The sequence below is a fragment of the Girardinichthys multiradiatus genome, chromosome 8 (genome assembly GCF_021462225.1).
Source record: "Girardinichthys multiradiatus isolate DD_20200921_A chromosome 8, DD_fGirMul_XY1, whole genome shotgun sequence".
Taxonomy (NCBI): domain Eukaryota; kingdom Metazoa; phylum Chordata; class Actinopteri; order Cyprinodontiformes; family Goodeidae; genus Girardinichthys; species Girardinichthys multiradiatus.
Genome location: NC_061801.1, coordinates 20,835,208 through 20,855,607, shown reverse-complemented (window position 1 = coordinate 20,855,607; position 20,400 = coordinate 20,835,208). Strand labels below are relative to the sequence as shown.

The following is a 20,400-nucleotide window of genomic DNA, read 5'->3' as shown; positions in this document are numbered from 1 at the left end:
AAACAGGTAGATAGACAGACTTAAAATGATACTTGGGGCCCTTACTTGTTATCCAGTACTACCCATACTAGCATCTTGCTCCACAGTAGCTCCAAATAAAACATGTATGCATAGCTTTCATGTCCTATAGGAGGCACATTTAGGGCACATCATTTAGATGCTTCCTAGTTGCAACTAGGAAGCATCCAAATATTGTTTGGAGATTCTTTTGGCATCTGCCACTGAGAAGACCCCAAGACTGACCTGGAGCTCACGAAAGGGATTTTTCATCTGGCCTAGAACAGCCTTGAGATCTCCCTACAGGAGTTAGCAATTGTCTCTGAGGGCAGGGATGTCTGGTTTTGTCTTATCAGCATTTTGAATAAACAATAAAGAACAACATCATTTTTAGTGAAACCCTAATGCTTTGGTCTTGCTTTTTGTCTCCAATATTGAACATCATAAAGTCAACTACGACTACACTTTGACTTTAAGACACCTTGAGAAAATAAATCAATGCCGTTGGTGGTGGCAGTGATAGGGGTTGTTCCTATAGCCGGTGGGTTGCCGGGTCACACCCCTGCTCTGTCTGTCTCAGTCGTTGTGTCCTTGGGCAAGACACTTCACCTGCCTTGCCTGCTCATGGTCGTCAGAGGGCTCGGTGGCACCGATTGCACGGCAGCCTCACGTCTATCAGTCCCCAGGGCAGCTGTGGCTACCACTGTCAATGTGTGAATGTGTGTATGAATGGGATGAATGACTGATTGTAGTGCAAAGCACTTTGGGGTTTCTGGGGACTTGATAAAGCGCTATACAAGTGCAGGCCATTTACCATTTTTTAGAAGTGATCACAACCCATCATGTCTGATAGAAGTGATCAACTATTTTAATTCAGGCCCTGTTTATACGACGATTCACTGAAAATGGGATTTTGTTTCTCTTTCTGTTAACATATCTACATGACAACATTTTAATTACAATCTTCGTTGTAATTAAATCTGATGTTCTTTGAAGCTAAACAGCATGCATAGGAAGCTGGAACATATACAGGTCCTTCTCAAAATATTAGCATATTGTGATAAAGTTCATTATTTTCCATAATGTCATGATGAAAATTTAACATTCATATATTTTAGATTCATTGCAGGTCTTTTATTGTCTTAATACGGATGATTTTGGCATACAGCTCATGAAAACCCAAAATTCCTATCTCACAAAATTAGCATATTTCATCCGACCAATAAAAGAAAAGTGTTTTTAATACAAAAAACATCAACCTTCAAATAATCATGTACAGTTATGCACTCAATACTTGGTCGGGAATCCTTTTGCAGAAATGACTGCTTCAATGTGGCGTGGCATGGAGGCAATCAGCCTGTGGCACTGCTGAGGTCTTATGGAGGCCCAGGATGCTTCGATAGCGGCCTTTAGCTCATCCAGAGTGTTGGGTCTTGAGTCTCTCAACGTTCTCTTCACAATATCCCACAGATTCTCTATGGGGTTCAGGTCAGGAGAGTTGGCAGGCCAATTGAGGACAGTGATACCACGGTCAGTAAACCATTTACCAGTGGTTTTGGCACTGTGAGCAGGTGCCAGGTCGTGCTGAAAAATGAAATCTTCTTCTCCATAAAGCTTTTCAGCAGATGGAAGCATGAAGTGCTCCAAAATCTCCTGATAGCTAGCTGCATTGACCCTGCCCTTGATAAAACACAGTGGACCAACACCAGCAGCTGACACGGCACCCCAGACCATCACTGACTGTGGGTACTTGACACTGGACTTCTGGCATTTTGGCATTTCCTTCTCCCCAGTCTTCCTCCAGACTCTGGCACCTTGATTTCCGAATGACATGCAGAATTTGCTTTGATCCAAAAAAAGTACTTTGGACAACTGAGCAACAGTCCAGTGCTGCTTCTCTGTAGCCCAGGTCAGGTGCTTCTGCCGCTGTTTCTGGTTCAAAAGTGGCTTGATCTGGGGAATGCGGCACCTGTAGCCCATTTCCTGCACACGCCTGTGCACGGTAGCTCTGGATGTTTCTACTCCAGACTCAGTCCACTGCTTCCGCAGGTCCCCCAAGGTCTGGAATCGGCCCTTCTCCACAATCTCCCTATGGGTCCGGTCACCTTTTCTCGTTGTGCAGCGTTTTCTGCCACACCTTTTCCTTCCCACAGACTTCCCACTGAGGTGCCTTGATACAGCACTCTGGGAGCAGCCTATTTGTTCAGAAATTTCTTTCTGTGTCTTACCCTCTTGCTTGAGGGTGTCAATAGTGGCCTTCTGAACAGCAGTCAGGTCGGCAGTCGTACCCATGATTGGGGTTTTGAGTGATGAACCAGGCTGGGAGTTTTAAAGGCCTCAGGAATCTTTTGCAGGTGTTTAGAGTTAACTCGTTGATTCAGATGATTAGGTTCATAGCTCGTTTAGAGACCCTTTTAATGATATGCTAATTTTGTGAGATAGGAATTTTGGGTTTTCATGAGCTGTATACCAAAATCATCCGTATTAAGACAATAAAAGACCTGAAATATTTCAGTTAGTGTGCAATGTATCTAAAATATATGAATGTTAAATTTTCATCATGACATTATGGAAAATAATGAACTTTATCACAATATGCTAATATTTTGAGAAGGACCTGTACTTCCTAGTTGCAAAATGGGAGTGAAAATGAGCGCTTTGTAGGTAAACTGCCATTAGATTCAAAAGAGTCACTGCCGCCTGCCATTGTTATTGTTGATATCTTCATTTTCTGTGGGTTTTAAAATGGTTGGCAGCCATTATGCTGTGAGGTCGCTCATCATTTTCTACTGATTTCAGTCATACTGCGCATGGGCCAAGGCTTCCCCATAAGAAAGATAATTTTTTTCCCCATCTACACAACAAAGGAGACCGGGACATTTTAAAACTATTAAACTCCGGAACCCGTTCTCAAATTGTGCCATTTTCAGAGAAAACATGCGGCGTTGCTGTTTAAACGAACAGTGGAAACCAAACTATTCCATTTTTGCCAGAAAACGTCATTTAAACATAGCGTTAGTTTGTGTAAATGCAAGATGCACATGAATACACTCCATTTCAACTACTACTACTGTCATTCAGTTTGTAAATGTATTAGCATTATTATTATTATTTAATAAGATAAATATATTAAAAATGCAAAACAATAAAGTAATTGCTGTAGCATCTGGAGAGTTTACAGCAGAGATTTGTATAATGTAAAGCTTTAATATAGTAAAAAGTATTTTCTGAATAAGATTAATCCTTTTATTTAGAAAATACAAAATTCATTTCTCAAGCCCCAGCATGACTGCATTTGTACTGTCTGCAGTTTTTATATGTCTTCCCTTTTGCAGCTGCTGCTTATGTGCACTCACTACATGAGTGGATTTAATCCAAATAGCATGCCCCCCTCCACCAGTCACCTCTCTATTTTCAGAGCATTACGTGAGCAGCATTGATAGAACATCCCCAGACACTGCCCTGGGTTTCTTACTCAGAGGGTATAGGATCTCTAAGCAACCATCTATCAAAAAATCAGGGATCAAAAACAAGTTGTAATTGTGCTTAGACTCTCAGCTGGCCAATGCCAGTACAGCATCAAATTAAGTGAGTATGACCAAGCCATTGAATTCCAATGCACTGTTTTGTGAGTTGTGGTACCCTGCTGAATGTGATTTCTTTTTTGTTTGTTTTTACCCGTCCACCCCTTCTTTTCTTCTTTTTCCTTTCTCTCTTTTGCTTTGTCATTGTGTATTGCTATTTTTTATCCTCTCCTCTTTTTTCCTTCTTGAGCTTGGTTACATGAAAGCAGTCTAACTCAACAGTCTCAGCCACCCTGTTCGACATGCTTGTTTGTCATGGATCCCTCACAAAAAGTAAGGAGAAGGATGGGAGACTGTGTTGCTCGGGGCAACACAGCTCTCCTTGGGTATGGTGACTTGAGTCATGGGATGCATTTATCTTTATGTCTGTCATAAGTGCTTTCAAGTGCTGTTAGAGAGCCCCATGGCTACACAGGCAGAATAATCAAGTTACTTCATAAATGGTATTAAATTTACTTTTACAAATGTTCATAGAGTAACTAAAAACTGACCTTAAACTTTTCCAATATCATAAAGTTTCCGAACGTCATTGTTTCAAGCTAAGTTATATGGATATCATTGAGATAAATGCACTTCTCTTTCCAGACTGTTGCACCTCAACTGTGGAACGAGCTTCCTCTCTTTTTACATTATCTTGATAGCCTGGATTCGTTTAAAAAGCTTATGATAGTCTTATGCAAACTCTATTTTCCTTAAGGTCTAAATATTAGAATATTTGCATCTTTTAATTTGCTCTTTGTCTTTTATTCATGTTTCAATTTTTAACAGTGAAAAGTGCTATATAAATAAACTTTATTTACTCACTACCTAATTAATAGCTATAATTATCCCCAGAAGGAAAGGAACTTTTCATAGGTTTGAAGATTATACACTCCAAAACACAGAAAACTGACTGCAGTTATTTTTATTTATTTTTTGTTACTAGAGCCCGAGACAGTCTAGTTTGCCTGTTTGTCACTAGGCTGACACAGAGACATGACTCTGCACATTTGTGCTGTCATTATTCATTCAAGCTCAGCGGCCCAATTCATTCAAACAGTTATTCACAATAAGAAAAGCAAAACACCATAAAAAAAGTATATAGTTTTGTCCTGAACCATTTTTTTTTTGCCCAGACATAACCTCTTACTATGAACTGTTTTGATGAATAAGAGATCTGGTTGAGTTCAGCTGGTTAATACTGTGCATTCTGGGATTCAAAGATTTTATTAGTCTCTATAGTTCTGTTTTTAGCTCAGCTCTTGTTCCCTCCAATGGCTGGGCCCAACAGTACACAGGGAAACATTTCACAGCAGTGATTTGACAATTTTAACCTGTGCTGCCAACTTTTCAGTGGGGCTTTGAAAGAGATATGGCTGCAGATGGAGTCAATATTGCGAAAGTGAGATGTTACTGATACAATTTAATGAAGCGATTCTGGCAAACCGTCCGGCGCCTCAGGAGGGGGAAGCAGTGATTTGCCAACACTGTTTATAGTGGGGGCGGGAGACTGCTGACCTCGACTGAGGACATTATCGGGCGGTGGAAGGAGTACTTCGAGGATCTCCTCAATCCTGCCATCACGCATTCCGTGGTGGAAACAGAGGCTGGGGACTCGGGGTTGGACTCTTTCATCACCCAGGCTGAAGTCACCGAGGTGGTTAAAAAGCTCCGCGGTGGCAAGGCTTCGGGGGTGGATGAGATCCGCCCTGAGTACCTCAAGTGTCTGGATGTTGTAGGGCTGTCATGGTTGACACGCCTCTTCAACATTGCGTGGCGGTCGGGGACAGTGCCTCTGGACTGGCAGACTGGGGTGGTGGTCCCCCTTTATAAGAAGGGGGACCGGAGGGTGTGTTCCAACTACAGGGGGATCACACTCCTCAGCCTCCCTGGTAAGGCCAACGCAAGGGTATTGGAGAGGAGAGTCCGACCGATAGTCGAACCTCGGCTTCAGGAGGAACAGTGTGGTTTTCGTCCGGGTCGTGGAACACTGGACCAGCTCTATACCCTCTACAGGGTGCTCGAGGGTTCATGGGAGTTTGCCCAACCGGTTCACATGTGTTTTGTGGACCTGGAGAAGGCATTCGACTGTGTCCCTCGTGATGCCCTGTGGGGGGTGCTCCAGGAGTATGGAATCGGGGGCCCTTTATTAGGGGCCATCCGGTCCCTGTACGAGCGGAGCAGGAGTTTGGTCCGCATTGCCGGCACTAAGTCGGACCTGTTCCCAGTGCATGTTGGACTCCGGCAGGGCTGCCCTTTGTCGCCGGTCCTGTTCATAACTTTTATGGACAGGATTTCTAGACGCAGCCAAGGGCCGGAGGGGGTCTGGTTTGGGGACCAGTGGATTTCGTCTCTTCTTTTTGCAGATGACGTGGTCCTGCTGGCCCCCTCTAGCCAAGACCTACAGCATGCGCTGTGGCGGTTCGCAGCCGAGTGTGAAGCGGCTGGGATGAGGATCAGCTCCTCCAAGTCCGAGGCCATGGTACTCGACCGGAAAATGGTGGCTTGTCCTCTTCAGGTTGGAGGGGAGTTCCTGCCTCAAGTGGAGGAGTTTAAGTATCTCGGGGTCTTGTTCACGAGTGAGGGAAGAATGGAGCGGGAGATCGACAGACGGATCGGTGCAGCTGCCGCAGTAATGGGGCCGCTGTGCCGGTCCATTGTGGTGAAGAGAGAGCTGAGCCGAAAAGCAAAGCCCTCAATTTACTGGTCGGTCTAAGTTCCTACCCTCACCTATGGCCATGAACTTTGGGTCATGACCGAAAGAACGAGATCACGGATACAAGCGGCTGAAATGAGCTTCCTCCGTAGGGTGGCCGGGCACTCCCTTAGAGATAGGGTGAGGAGCTCGGCCATCCGGGAGGAGCTTGGAGTAGAGCCGCTGCTCCTCCACATTGAGAGGAGCCAGTTGAGGTGGCTCGGGCATCTATACCGGATGCCTCCTGGACGCCTTCCTCGGGAGGTGTTCCAGGCACGTCCCACTGGGAGGAGGCCCAGGGGACGGCCCAGGACACGCTGGAGGGACTATGTCTCTCGGCTGGCCTGGGAACGCCTTGGGCTCCCCCTGGAGGAGCTGGAGGAGGTGTCTGGAGAGAGGGACGTCTGGGCGTCTCTGCTGAGTCTGCTGCCCCCGCGACCCGGTCCTGGATAAGCGAAAGACGACGAACGAACGAACGAACGAACAATTTCATGATATGGAAAATTATTTACCCCTAATAGGTTTTTTTTTTCACACCTTTCAGATAATCAAAAAACACATCAGAACAAAGATTTATACAGAGAACCAGTTTTAAAACAATGAAAAGCTATCCAAACCACCCTGGTCCTGTCTGAAAGAGTAATTGCCTCCCATTCCTATAAAATGGTTTTGCCATCCTTGGCAGCAAATAATTGCGTTCAAGTGTTCATAATTACCAGCAGTGAGTCTTTTACAATACTGTGGAAAAACTCTGACCCACCCTCCATTGCATAACTGTTTTAAGTTATTGACACTGGAAGGTTTTTGTGCATGAACAGCCGGCTTGAGGTCATGTGTCTGCATTTCACTTGGTTTTTATTCCAAACTATGACTGGGACAATATAAATACCATTTTTTGTCATTCAGAGGTGAACCTCCCAGTGTCCTGGTGTCCTTCAGGTCATTGTCTTGCTGCATAACCCTGTGTGTTTGAGAATAATGCGATTATTAAGGTTGAAATTTATTGTTAGTGTATGGTCATGGACAACATCATCCCAAAATAGTCAGATATAAGTAACATCATTGGAAAGGTTGGTGATGAACTGAAAGCCAAACCCTCCATACACTAATTAAAGCAAGACAAGAACGACTCTAGAGAGGATCAACATTCTTAAATAGAGTAACAATACATCAATTGTGCACCATTGTAGAGCATATGACAAACAAAATCACTCTCTAGTAGTGAAGCAGGTCCACCACAGATTTCAAGTGTCAGCAGAGTGATTAGGGCCTCAGTGATAACTGTTCAATACCACTGTGTTTGTGTAAGCACAGTTTGGAAAAAGGGACTTCACTTTGAGTCCAAAGATTTTCTTTATTTGGGGAGAGATTTATCTTGCAGTGTAAAAGAGTGAAAAATAAAGGAAAAGCTTGATTCACACTCCAGAAGAGTGAGAGCTGGCAACCCTGGTGCCATGCCATCAAAGCTTTCTTATAATATCTATGTTATTATATACTGAGCAATATAGTTTGCACTTGACAGGTATTTAATATCCCCATAAACAATTGAATGTATCTGCCTGCTGTTTCAATGTCATCTGAAGACTATTCACTTCCAGTAAATGTAGTTCAAGCTTCGCTTTCACATTTGATACTGTAGCATACACAATTTTATCACCAGGTAAACCAGGTTGGCACAGATTTGTTTGATGTTGAGAAATTACACAGGATCCACATTATATCTTAGAGATAAAATGTTTTGCATATATGCTCCAGTACTATAAAATGAATCCAATACTACATGAATGTTGCGGCAATTACCCAGTAATATTATTTAATCTTATATTACATTATGTAAATGCTTTGAGGATGAATTCACATTCAAATGCTGAAATGTAAAACTGAGGGCAGCACAAATTACTTATTAAATAAATTAATTAAGATTAGCCGAATAATCTTTCATTCAGCTAATAATTATTTGACCAGGTAGCACATTAACGTTTAACTTCCAGATGGTCAGTTGAATAAATATTGTGTGGAGACAGATTTGAAAGTCATTTAGTGACCAGTCAGCCAAAGCAGCAAAAACAAAAGTAGTTGTCTTTGTGTCTCTGTAATGCTATGGCAGGTTTCATCTGAACTAATGCCCGACAGTGAGAAAAAAAAATTGTCTTTTAAAAGAGCGTATGAAAATATATGGTTTTAACTGTTTGCACAAATATGATCTAAGCTAAAAAAGGAGAAAACTAAAAAGTCAAAAGATAAACCATTTAAAACAAACTAATTCTGAAGCAAAGACTTAATTCTCGGTAGTTTTGGCAGATGCCTACAAGCAATATTTTCACAATATGCACACTGTTCAAAAATACCGACATTTACTTAATGTTAATATTACTTAAAGGTGTGCTGCTGTTCTAACAGTCATCTTCAATGTGCTCGAGGTTTTAGCTGTCTTTCCAACCTTCTCCTTTTACCTTGATGCCTTTTGCCTCTGTCACTGAGGCATGCAACCCCATTCTCCTTTGCATTCAGCCTTCCCATATGTCTCCCTCTTGATCCCTCCAGCAATTTTCCACGTCTTTTTACCTCCCACTTTGCATCTTTCAGGTGTCCTTTTCCCTTCAGGTACGCTTTTCCTTCTCTTCCTCTTTGAGATGTGTCATAAAATGGAAATCTAATTTCAGTTTCTCCTGGGCTTCCTTTTCGCAGAGTACTTTGTACATAACACAGACTATTTGACCACATTTTTCTTTCTGCTTCCCCAGCCTTCCCTCACTTTTATTTTGAGTGAAGCAAGACACAGCCATGAACTGTTCAAACAAAATGCTAATGGTCTGCTGATGGATCACTGCTTTCTATAATGTTGCCTAATGGTTGGCAAACTACACAGACTGCACAGGTGTTTAGGCATATCAATGAATCTAAGTCCTAGCTTAACACTGTTTTATTGGTTCACCTGCTTTATATTGACTGAATGGGAGCTTTTGTTGTTTAACTAAATATTGGATCCAACAAAAACCCTGGTTTGAGCACATATGTCAGAGCAATTTTATAGTTGTTTTGGCATATTTTAGCCATAAATGAAAGCAAAGGATGTAATAAATACAACAACAGAACGCGTTTCCCTAAACAGAAAGAACACACAGGACAAGGCCTAATAGATAAACCTGATGGGGAGATTGGAGACAATTCCAAAGCAGACTTCTGTCATGTTCCATATGAAACGTGTTCTGTAAAATGGGTCGGGAAACGTGTAATCAGGCAGAGTGGATCTAATCATCTAAGTCATATGAAATGAGTAATATTTGTTGAAAGTTAGTATTATCATGTTAACATTAGAAAGTTAAAGTCAGAAATTACCTGCGATGACATGATACATCCTGATATGGTGAGACGACCAGGTGTTCTGAAGGTCGGTGACACTTCATCAAGTTTTCTAAGTGGCTGGTGCTACACTTTCAAAAACGACTTCCTGTCATGCAATTCTATGTTTGGTTTGCCATGTGAGGTGTGGTATTATAGAAACAATAGATGAATGAGTGAATTTGAGCACTGGTGTCCTCAAGTAGCAAGCACTGCACACATACATGTGTGGATAACAAGTATTTGATACACTGCCTATTTTGCAGGTTTTTCCACTTGCAAAGCATAATTTCTATCTTAGGTACTCTTCAACTGTAAGTGACAGAATCTAAAATAAAAATCCAGAAAATCACATTGTGTGCGTTTTAAGTAATTACTTTGCAGTACAACCCCTAATCTGCCTGCCTTGGATCAATCAGGACGAGCCCTTCACTGTGGTCAGAAGTCCTCGTAATTGCCTTGGCTGAGACAAAACCTTCCTCATAAAGCCTAAAATTTTAACTTCTTCAGGCAAACATTGGAGCTTCACCAGTCCAGACAGTGGTGTCTCTCCTCTCCACTTCTCCTGCCACACCCACCTCACATCAGAATCCCTGAGCCTTATTTTATGAGTTCTGTCTGGGCTGTGGTCCAGATAATTATCTCAGTGGATCAACTGCCATAGGACTGTCCAGAAATCAGGGATGTCTGGTCACCCTACTTTACCAAACAAATCTGTATCATTAACCTTAGTGGCCTGTTAGCACTCAAACAAAGCAAAACAAACTAAAATAAACAGTATTAAAATTGTTCTATTTTATACCAATTTTCTTTTGCCTGATGCAACCTTTTACGTGAACCAGGTTCACTATGGAGGTTTATAGCAGCTTGCAGTGTAATAAGGATTTGACAAAAGTCCTGAAGCATTTTATAATTATTGCCTCCCTGTAAAACAATCATTAAAGTTAAAAACATGAGAACCAAAGAAGAAACATATAAAATGAGTTTGGCAACAATTACCTCAATCACTGAAAACATCAAACTTCAACAGGTACGACAATTTGAGACAGGTAGGGTATTTCATCACAACACCATGCTAGGTATGTTTTTTAATACACAGTGTTCGCAGGTTATATTCTTATGCAGCAATCATGCCTACTACGAATCCTATACATGAAATGCATTTGATAGCAGAGTAGCACTCAGAATTGTTATATGAGTCCCAAGAAAAAGCCCAACAGATTTACTTTCACAAGTGGAACATTACAGCTTGTTGGGACCCACAGCCATGGATTACTACATTAAACTTCTAAACATTTCTGGAACTTTCAAAATAAAGTGCATTAACCTTCTTCCGGCACAGCCAGGAAACGGGATAACTGTGGACTTCCTGTGATGCCACTAACCAAATAAAGGCACAGCTGTTGCTACATCCGCCCTCTTTCCACACGGCCTTAGAAAAGGACCGGTCAGGGGAGGCCCAGCGCGCTGATGTCTTTTGCTGGCAAAAAGACATAAACTCTTCAACTGGATCCAAGGAAGCCATACGATCATCGATCATATGCAAAGATAAGTACGGATGAAATACTGTCTGTGTATCCGGTATTTTCATTCATGAACGGGGGAAATTAAGGTACAAGTATTGCTTGACTGTCGCTCCGAGTACCCGCAGACGCAAACGGTGTTCGAGAGAAGCCCCTGCAAAGATGCGGTCTCCCAGCCCGGAAGGAAGACAGCGGAGACCGCAGCGGACAGGACGAGCCACCCAGCTACAGCTCCGGAGCTAACCCTTTTGTTCACAGAGCAAACGCACCTTCAACCCCCGAGGTTAGCTGAAAGCTAACCGCTTGTTGACTGTGGACGTTTCTTCAAGCTTCGCCCCTTGGACAACGTTTCCTCACCCTGGTTCATGAGGTTAGGTGTTTTGGGCAGAGAGATTTAGGATGAAATGATCTAAACGTTTTTCATTCTATGAAATTTTGTTTTGTGAAACTCGGCTATCTTAGTGCTAGCAAGCTATCTGCAGTTGACGTACCGGTTTGTGTTCTTTGTATGTTTTAAAGTTAAGATAAACTTTATTTAAAGGGTGATTTTAAACAGAATATTGATCATAACGCGCCGTCCGCGCTTATGCATTTTAACCCTTTTATTAACCCTGGTATTTTAAAGGTATGTGTTGATTCTGGTGCTAAGCTATCCACTTCTTTGTTAGCTTAACTGCTAACCGGTAAGAACACGTGCTTGCTACTAAAGAGTATTCAACAGAAAGGTTGTTGGTTTTCAAGCTAGTGAATAATAGTTCCTAAACATCATTTACTAAATTTGATAACTAAGTAAACACCATTAAGCCCCATTTCTCCAGAAAGATTTGGCTCTTTCCAAAATACTCCCTTAATAATATTTCTTCGAATATTATTTCAATAACTAAAGGCAGCTAATTAGACACCGTTGAGAAATGGTCATCCGGAAGGTTGGTTTTATTCAGCAGATCATTATTTAAAACATTATTTTATTAAAATAATATTTTATCTGATCTTGCATTGTGAAGGGTTGTCTAAACGTTTGCTGATTATTGCCTAAGTTAGTTCCAAGACTAACTTAACTTCACTTCCAGATTTTTCAAGATAATCCTTGGTTCTCAAACATAAACATTGCATGGTAATGTTGCATCACTGTTTTTGGTCATAATTTCCAATCATCTTTAATCAACTTGTTTATATTGTACATAGCCAATTAATCATCCCTATTCTTTAATTCTGCTTGGTAGTTTAGTTGGATTGTTTTAGCATAGTAAAGAGTTTGTTGATTGAAATATGTTTGACTTTGAGTTGACATATTTTTGTTAATAAATTCTTGTATTTTAAGAAATTGTGTGAATTCATTCCATATATGTGCAGAGTTTATGCTGTTCAATAATGTCAGAGCTCGTCTCACACCTTTCTATTTTGTCCTAATACCATCGCCTTACTGGGCTGGTATTCACAGGACAACCCTTAACAGACTATTATTTGATAAAATATTAAAATATTAATGTTAAATATTAAATAATATTCTCAGATTATCACAACAAGCTACTGCTTTAAAGCTTTGCTTGATATTTATCAAAATAAACTTTATTAGAAACTGCTTTCAGATTTCAATTGTTACGGACACAGAGACGGAAATGAAAAGGAAAGAAATAAGCACAAAAGAGAGAAAGGTGGGGCAAAAAGGAAAAGGGGAGAGAAGGAGAAAAGAATGGAGGAAAGAAAGAAGGATGAAGAGAATACAAGATAACACCCTGCTTGCTTCTACACCTGCAGAAACGTTCATATTACCAGCTTTTCTACCAAAAATCTACTTATCAATGCAAAATGTATTTAATGGTAAATGCGGCCCAATATAGAGCATTTGTGTATCTGAATGTAAACACTGTGAGTCTGAGTGTGAGTATGCTTGTGTATACAAGGCTTCTCCATAAAAATATGCAATAGTAAGTGTGCGGAGCCACAGACCTGCCCCCCTGGACCCGGGACAGATACAGAGGAGATCCGAGCCAACAGGCACACACAGTGACCATCACACATTCCCATCCACATGGGTACACATAAAAACACTCACACTCACGCACCCAATGTAAAGACAAACAACAATGGACGTCGTACACTCACTCACACTCCCCATACATACTCTATACTCCCAGGTCCCGGTGCCGATACCCCATAGGGACACCCAGCCCCCGGACCCAGGAGGTGGTCCCCTTCCCTCCGGAGGATAACAAATACATTTGATGTAGAGGATGTACAGGGGTTGGACAATGAAACTGAAACACCTGATTTTAGACCACAATAATTTATTAGTATGGTGTAGGGCCTCCTTTTGCAGCCAATAAAGTGTCAATTCATCTTGGGAATGACATATACAAGTCCTGCACAGTGGCCAGAGGGATTTTAAGCCATTCTTCTTGCAGGATTGTGGCCAGGTCACTACGTGATACTGGTGGAGGAAAACGTTTCCTGACTCGCTCCTCCGAAACACCCCAAAGTAACTCAATAATATTTAGATCTGGTGACTGTGCAGGCCATGGGAGATGTTCAACTTCACTTTCATGTTCATCAAACCAATTTTTCACCAGTTTTGCTGTGTGTATCGGTGCATTGTCATCCTGATACACGGCACCGCCTTCAGGATACAATGTTTGAACCATTGGATGCACATGGTCCTCAAGAATGGTTCGGTAGTCCTTGGCAGTGACACGCCCATCTAGCAAAGGTATTGGGCCAAGGGAATGCCATGATATGGCAGCCCAAACCATCACTGATCCACCCCCATGCTTCACTCTGGGCATGCAACAGTCTGGGTGGTACGCTTCTTTGGGGCTTCTCCACACCGTAACCACTCGGATTTGGGGAAAACAGTAAAGGTGGACTCACCAGAGAACAATACATGTTTCACATTGTCCACAGCCCAATATTTGCACTCCTTGCACCATTGAAAGTGACGTTTAGCATTGGCATGAGTGACCAAAGGTTTGGCTATAGCAGCCCGGCCGTGTATATTGACCCTGTGGAGCTCCCGACGGACAGTTCTGGTGGAAACAGGAGAGTTGAGGTGTACATTTAATTCTGCCATGATTTGGGCAGCTGTGGTTTTATGTTTTTTGGATACAATCCGGGTTAGCACCCGAACATCCCTTTCAGACAGCTTCCTCTTGCGTCCACAATTAATCCTGTTGGATGTGGTTCGTCCTTCTTGGTGGTATGCTGACATTACCCTGGATACAGTGGCTCTTGATACATCACAAAGACTTGCTGTCTTGGTCACAGATGCGCCAGCAAGACGTGCACCAACAATTTGTCCTCTTTTGAACTCTGGTATGTCACCCATACTGTTGTGTGCATTTCAATATTTTGAGCAAAACTGGGCTCTTACCCTGCTAATTGAACCTTCACACTCTGCTCTTACTGGTGCAATGTGCAATCAATGAAGACTGGCTACCAAGCTGGTCCAATTAAGCCATGAAACCTCCCACACTAAAATGGCAGGTGATTCAGTTTCATTGTCCAACCCCTGTAGAGTCACATCACCAATAAAATTAAATGACTGTAATGAGTGTTAAGTTAAATACATTTTATTCAAACACACAGCCTAATCTTTAAAACTTTTTAAAGTAACTGAAGAACATTTAATTTTCTTAGGGCCAACGAGCAGCGTTAGGGAGAACAAGAGAAGAAGTTACAATAATTAAAAGACTCCTTTGGGAAGATTATTAAAATAAAACCAAAACCAATTATTGTCAGGGAGAGGAGGATATAATAGCATCACTGTCCAGAAAACGTTCTGCTGTCCAAGATATGTGTGATAACATTAGAGTGAAATTGAGAGTCATACTGAGAGAGGGTTATATCCTATGAATATAGTCACATGGCAGAAACTTTTTCTGATTTAGAACAGTAAGAGATATAAAGCTGATTATTTACCTTCAATCAATAAGCTAGAATGACAGGTTTCGCACCAGTTTCTGGATGCATTTTACTGATAACATGAATGGTAAATTAAAGTGTAATATTTTTTATTAAATTAACCGCTGCAAGTATGTTGTCAGAATCATTTTAAATCTGCTACTTCTGTTTTGGTCTGAAGAGTGTAGATCCTGTTACCTCCCCTTCTGCTGCCATTCCTGCTGTGTATTGGTATTATTTCCTCAAGAGCTTGTGTCTAGTAGAGTGACTGATTCACAGGTGTAAACAACCATAAACCATAATGACATAACATTCCTCCATTTACCAATGCGTAGCTACCTTCGGCATTAGCCTTTGTTATTTAGCCCAATAAAGACTTAAAACAGAGCCTGTAACATCAAATTGTCATGATAAATCCAATTACATTTATAGAAAGGAAACATTAACATTACTTTACTTAGTTACTGGGTTAACTAAGGTATTATTAACCAAGAAATTAAACATTAAATGCACCAAATTAAGCAACAAATATAGTTTTGCTGTACTCAGTGAACTCACCCATTGTAGAACAAAACACATGAAAATATCTGGATGCATAAAATAAAAAATGAAGCAATTTAACTAGTCAACTTACACTAAGAGTTGTTTTGAACTTGCTACCGCATTCATCACAGGCTTTTATTACGTGATATGCGTATCGATCTTGGAGATCCTCCGGGCTTCGCAGCGGACTGGACCGGTGCAGATGCAGTGTAAATCTAGGGTCACAGTACTGAGTGAAACAGCTGGAGTCAAAGTGAGCAGCATGGAGCAGTAGCAGCAGGGATGATTCTAGAACTGAAGACACTTACCTGGTGTGTCATTTTTTAAAATCTTTATATTAGAATATTTAGAGAAACATGTATTTAGATATATTGTATGCATGTGTAATTTATCTTATTTTAATAATAATAAAAATAATAATTTCAGATGCTATAGCATCTGCTTCAATATTCTCCTTCGTCTCTAAGATATCCCGACTTATGACATAATTTCTCCTGCGACCTCAGAGGTTTCTTGTTTGAAGCAGTTTGCTGAAAAGTCCTCCAATCACAACTGGCTGTGCTGGGTGAGACCAGCCCATCTGTCCCTCATCAATTTCCCAGCTCTGATCCAGGCAGCTCTAATCCTTTTTGTTGGGACCCAGCCATGGATTTCAACATTAAAACTCTGGTACACACTTTTCTGGAACTTTCAAAATAAATTGCATTTAACTGACTTCCAGCAACTGAGGAATGGGGCGTAGCAGCAGACTTCCCATGATGCCACTGTTTGAATAAGAGCACCCCCTCTCCAACAAGCCGACCTCTTCCACCGGTGATCATCGGGATAGGAGGGGAACAGCGCGCTGATGTCTCTTTGCTGGCAAAAAGACATAAACTCTTCAACTGGATCCAAGAATGTAATACGATCATCGATCATATGCAAAGTTTAGTACGAATGAAATACTGTCTGTGTATCTGGTATTTTCATTCATGAACGGGGAAATTAAGGTGTAAGAATTGCTTACTTTCTCTCTGAGGCCTGCAGAAGCAAACTGTCCCAGAAAAGTTCCCTACAGAGAAGCGGTCTCTACGATGCCGAGCGGAGCGGTCTCCCAGTCTGGAAGGAAGACAGCAGAGACTGCATCACCATGGTTACGGTAACGTGCCGTGTGGTTGGCGGACAGAACGGGCCGTCTTTCATCCACAGCCACGGAGGTTAGCTAGAAGCTAACCATTTGTTCACAGACCGGCCGACAGAATAGCCGCCACTCCCCACAGCTAAGGAGGTTAGCTGTAGCTAACCGTTTAAAAACTGTGGACATTTCTTCAAACCTCTCCACCTTGGACAACGTTCCTCACCACAGTTCATGAGGTTAAGTGTTTGGGCAGAACAATATAGAAAGATTTAGATTGAAATGATCTAAACGTTTTTCATTTTATGAAGTTTGGTTTTGATTGTGTTGAACTCAGCTATCTTGGTGCTAGCAGAATATCTGCAGCACACATGTTCAGTTTGTGTTCTGTGTTTGTGTGTTTTTAAAGTTACGACACACTTTATTAAAGGGTGATTTTAAACAGAAGATTGATCATAACGCACCATCCGCGCTTAGGCATTTTAACCCTTTTATCAACGGTAATTTTAAAGGGGTGTGTTAGTTTTCAATCCAGTAAATAATGTGTCCCTAACATCATTTTACTAAATTTGATAACTAAGTAAACACCATTAAGCCCCATTTCTCCAGAAAGATTTGGCTCTTTCCAAAATATTCCCTTAATAATATTTCTTCAAATATTATTTCAATAAATAAAGGCAGCTAATGAGACACCATTGAGAACTCATCCAGAAGGTTGGTTTTATTCAGCAGATCATTCTTAAAACATTATTTTATTAAAATAATATTTTATCTGATCTTGCATTGTGAATGGTTGTCTAAACGTTTGCTGATTATTGCCTAAATTGGTTCCAAGACTAACTTAACTTCATATCAAGATTCTTCAAGATAATCCTTGGTCCTCAAACATAAATATTGCATGGTAATGTTGCATCACTCTTTTGGTCATGATTTTCAATCACCCTTAATCAACTTGTTTATATTGTACAGAGCCCATTAGTCTTCCTTATATCAAATATTATTTGATAAAATATTAAAATATTAATATTACATATTAAATAATATTCTCAGATTAATAGTCCCAACATCTTCGCTGCAGGAAAATAGTGCAGACTAACGGCTGCTGTCGTAGTATTGCTATTAAGATGTTTTCTTTCAATTTCTGCATTTGTGGGAAAAGCTTGTCACAGGCACTTTAAAGCTGTCTTTAATGATAAAATCTCTGGAAATTATGCAAGCAAAATCTATCAATAGAAGCACAGCAGCCTTCAAAGACTGAAGAGGAAAGAAAGTGAGGATCACAAAAATCTAATCCTATGCTACCACCGTTAAATTGGAAGTTTGCAGCCTCCTGTGTCTCCTGCACAGATGTGATTAAACCACTACTGGTAGGCTGATACCTTAAGAGACCACATTTAGATATGAGGTGTCGCACTGTCATGAACGTTTTAGGAAAGTACTTATTTGGTTTTATATTGCTCAGATACCTTTGTCGCTTGATGCATTTTTTGTGAACAATATCAATAATCATACATCCCAAGATTGTCTCAGCAGAGGGTAATACAATGTGGCCGGATATTTTTTCAGAAACGATTATAAAAAACCTGTTGAACTCTAGTTTGTTTGTTTTGCGTTTGGTTTTTTTTCTGGTACTTTGACCTTCTTCCAGAATCCAAACATGCATATTAGGTTAACTGGTGGACATTAATTTACCTTAGGTTGTTTCTCTTTGAGTTATCCCTGTGATAGAAAAGTCCTTCGAGGGTGTACCATAGATTTTGGTATACCCTGGAAGGAACTGGACTGAGGGAATACAATAAATAGATGAATGAACTGCTTTGAAAAATAATTTCAAGGTTGCAGTTATTTTGGTATTCTAGTACTAAAAATCTGCTTTGGAACTTGACCATGAATGGAAATCCATCAAATTAATTCTTCATTTGGTCTGTCAAAATTAACATACTCCAAGCACTGTCTGCTCTGCTGGTAAAATATTGACTGTTGATAATCCCTCCACAACACCACACATTAAAAAATCTGAGCTTCCCTTTTACCCTTGTTGAGTAGTTTAAAAATACAGGTCCTTCTCAAAATATTATCATATTGTGATAAAGTTCATTATTTTCCATAATGTCATGATGAAAATTTAACATTCATATATTTTAGATTCATTGCACACTAACTGAAATATTTCAGGTCTTTTATTGTCTTAATACGGATGATTTTGGCATACAGCTCATGAAAATCCAAAATTCCTATCTCACAAAATTAGCATATCATTAAAGGGGTCTCTAACGAGCTATGAACCTAATCATCTGAATCAACGAGTTAACTCTAAACACCTGCAAAAGATTCCTGAGGCCTTTAAAACTCCCAGCCTGGTACATCACTCAAAACCCCAATCATGGGTAAGACTGCCGACCTGACTGCTGTCCAGAAGGCCACTATTGACACCCTCAAGCAAGAGGGTAAGACACGGAAAGAAATTTCTGAACGAATAGGCTGTTCTCAGAGTGCTGTATCAAGGCACCTCAGTGGGAAGTCTGTGCGAAGGAAAAAGTGTGGCAGAAAACGCTGCACATCGAGAAGAGGTGACCGGACCCTGAGGAAGATTGTGGAGAAGGGCCGATTCCAGACATTGGGGGACCTGCGGAAGCAGTGGACTGAGTCTGGAGTAGAAACATCCAGAGCCACCGTGCACAGGCGTGTGCAGGAAATGGGCTACAGGTGCCGCATTCCCCAGGTCAAGCCACTTTTGAACCAGAAACAGCGGGAGAAGCGCCTGACCTGGGCTACAGAGAAGCAGCACTGGACTGTTGCTCAGTGGTCCAAAGTACTTTTTTCAGATGAAAGCATGCATGTCATTCGGAAATCAAGGTACCAGAGTCTGGAGGACGACTGGGGAGAAGGAAATGCCAAAATGCCAGAAGTCCAGTGTCAAATACCCACAGTCAGTGATGGTCTGGGGTGCCGTGTCAGCTGCTGGTGTTGGTCCACTGTGTTTTATCAAGGGCAGGGTCAATGCAGCTAGCTATCAGGAGATTTTGGAGCACTTCATGCTTCCATCTGCTGAAAAGCTTTATGGAGATGAAGATTTCATTTTTCAGCACGACCTGGCACCTGCTCACAGTGCCAAAACCACTGGTAAATGGTTTACTGACCATGGTATCACTGTGCTCAATTGGCCTGCCAACTCTCCTGACCTGAACCCCATAGAGAATCTGTGGGATATTGTGAAGAGAACGTTGAGAGACTCAAGACCCAACACTCTGGATGAGCTAAAGGCCGCTATCGAAGCATCCTGGGCCTCCATAAGACCTCAGCAGTGCCACAGACTGATTGCCTCCATGCCACGCCGCATTGAAGCAGTCATTTCTGCCAAAGGATTCCCGACCAAGTATTGAGTGCATAACTATACATGATTATTTGAAAGTTGACGTTTTTTGTATTAAAAACACTTTTCTTTTATTGGTCAGATGAAATATGCTAATTTTGTGAGATAGGAATTTTGGGTTTTCATGAGCTGTATGCCACAATCATCCATATTAAGACAATAAAAGACCTGAAATATTTCAGTTAGTGTGCAATGAATCTAAAATATATGAATGTTAAATTTTCATCATTACATTATGGAAAATAATTAACTTTAACACAATATGCTAATATTTTGAGAAGGACCTGTATTTCACATGAGATTATGATCAAAACTGGAAGGGTACTTTGTACTTGACAGAAAGAAGAAAAGCC

The 20,400-nt window shown here is 41.1% G+C and overlaps 1 long non-coding RNA gene across 1 annotated transcript in view; it reads left to right on the top strand.

Annotated features, from left to right (window-relative positions):
- The first annotated feature begins 3,502 nt into the window (after positions 1-3,502).
- The window catches only part of LOC124872084, a 39,009-nt gene continuing 22,111 nt past the window's right edge, over positions 3,503-20,400 (top strand). Inside the window, exon 1 of the long non-coding RNA XR_007039197.1 lies at positions 3,503-3,585. This is a non-coding gene — a long non-coding RNA (uncharacterized LOC124872084). The remainder of the gene's footprint in view (positions 3,586-20,400) is intronic.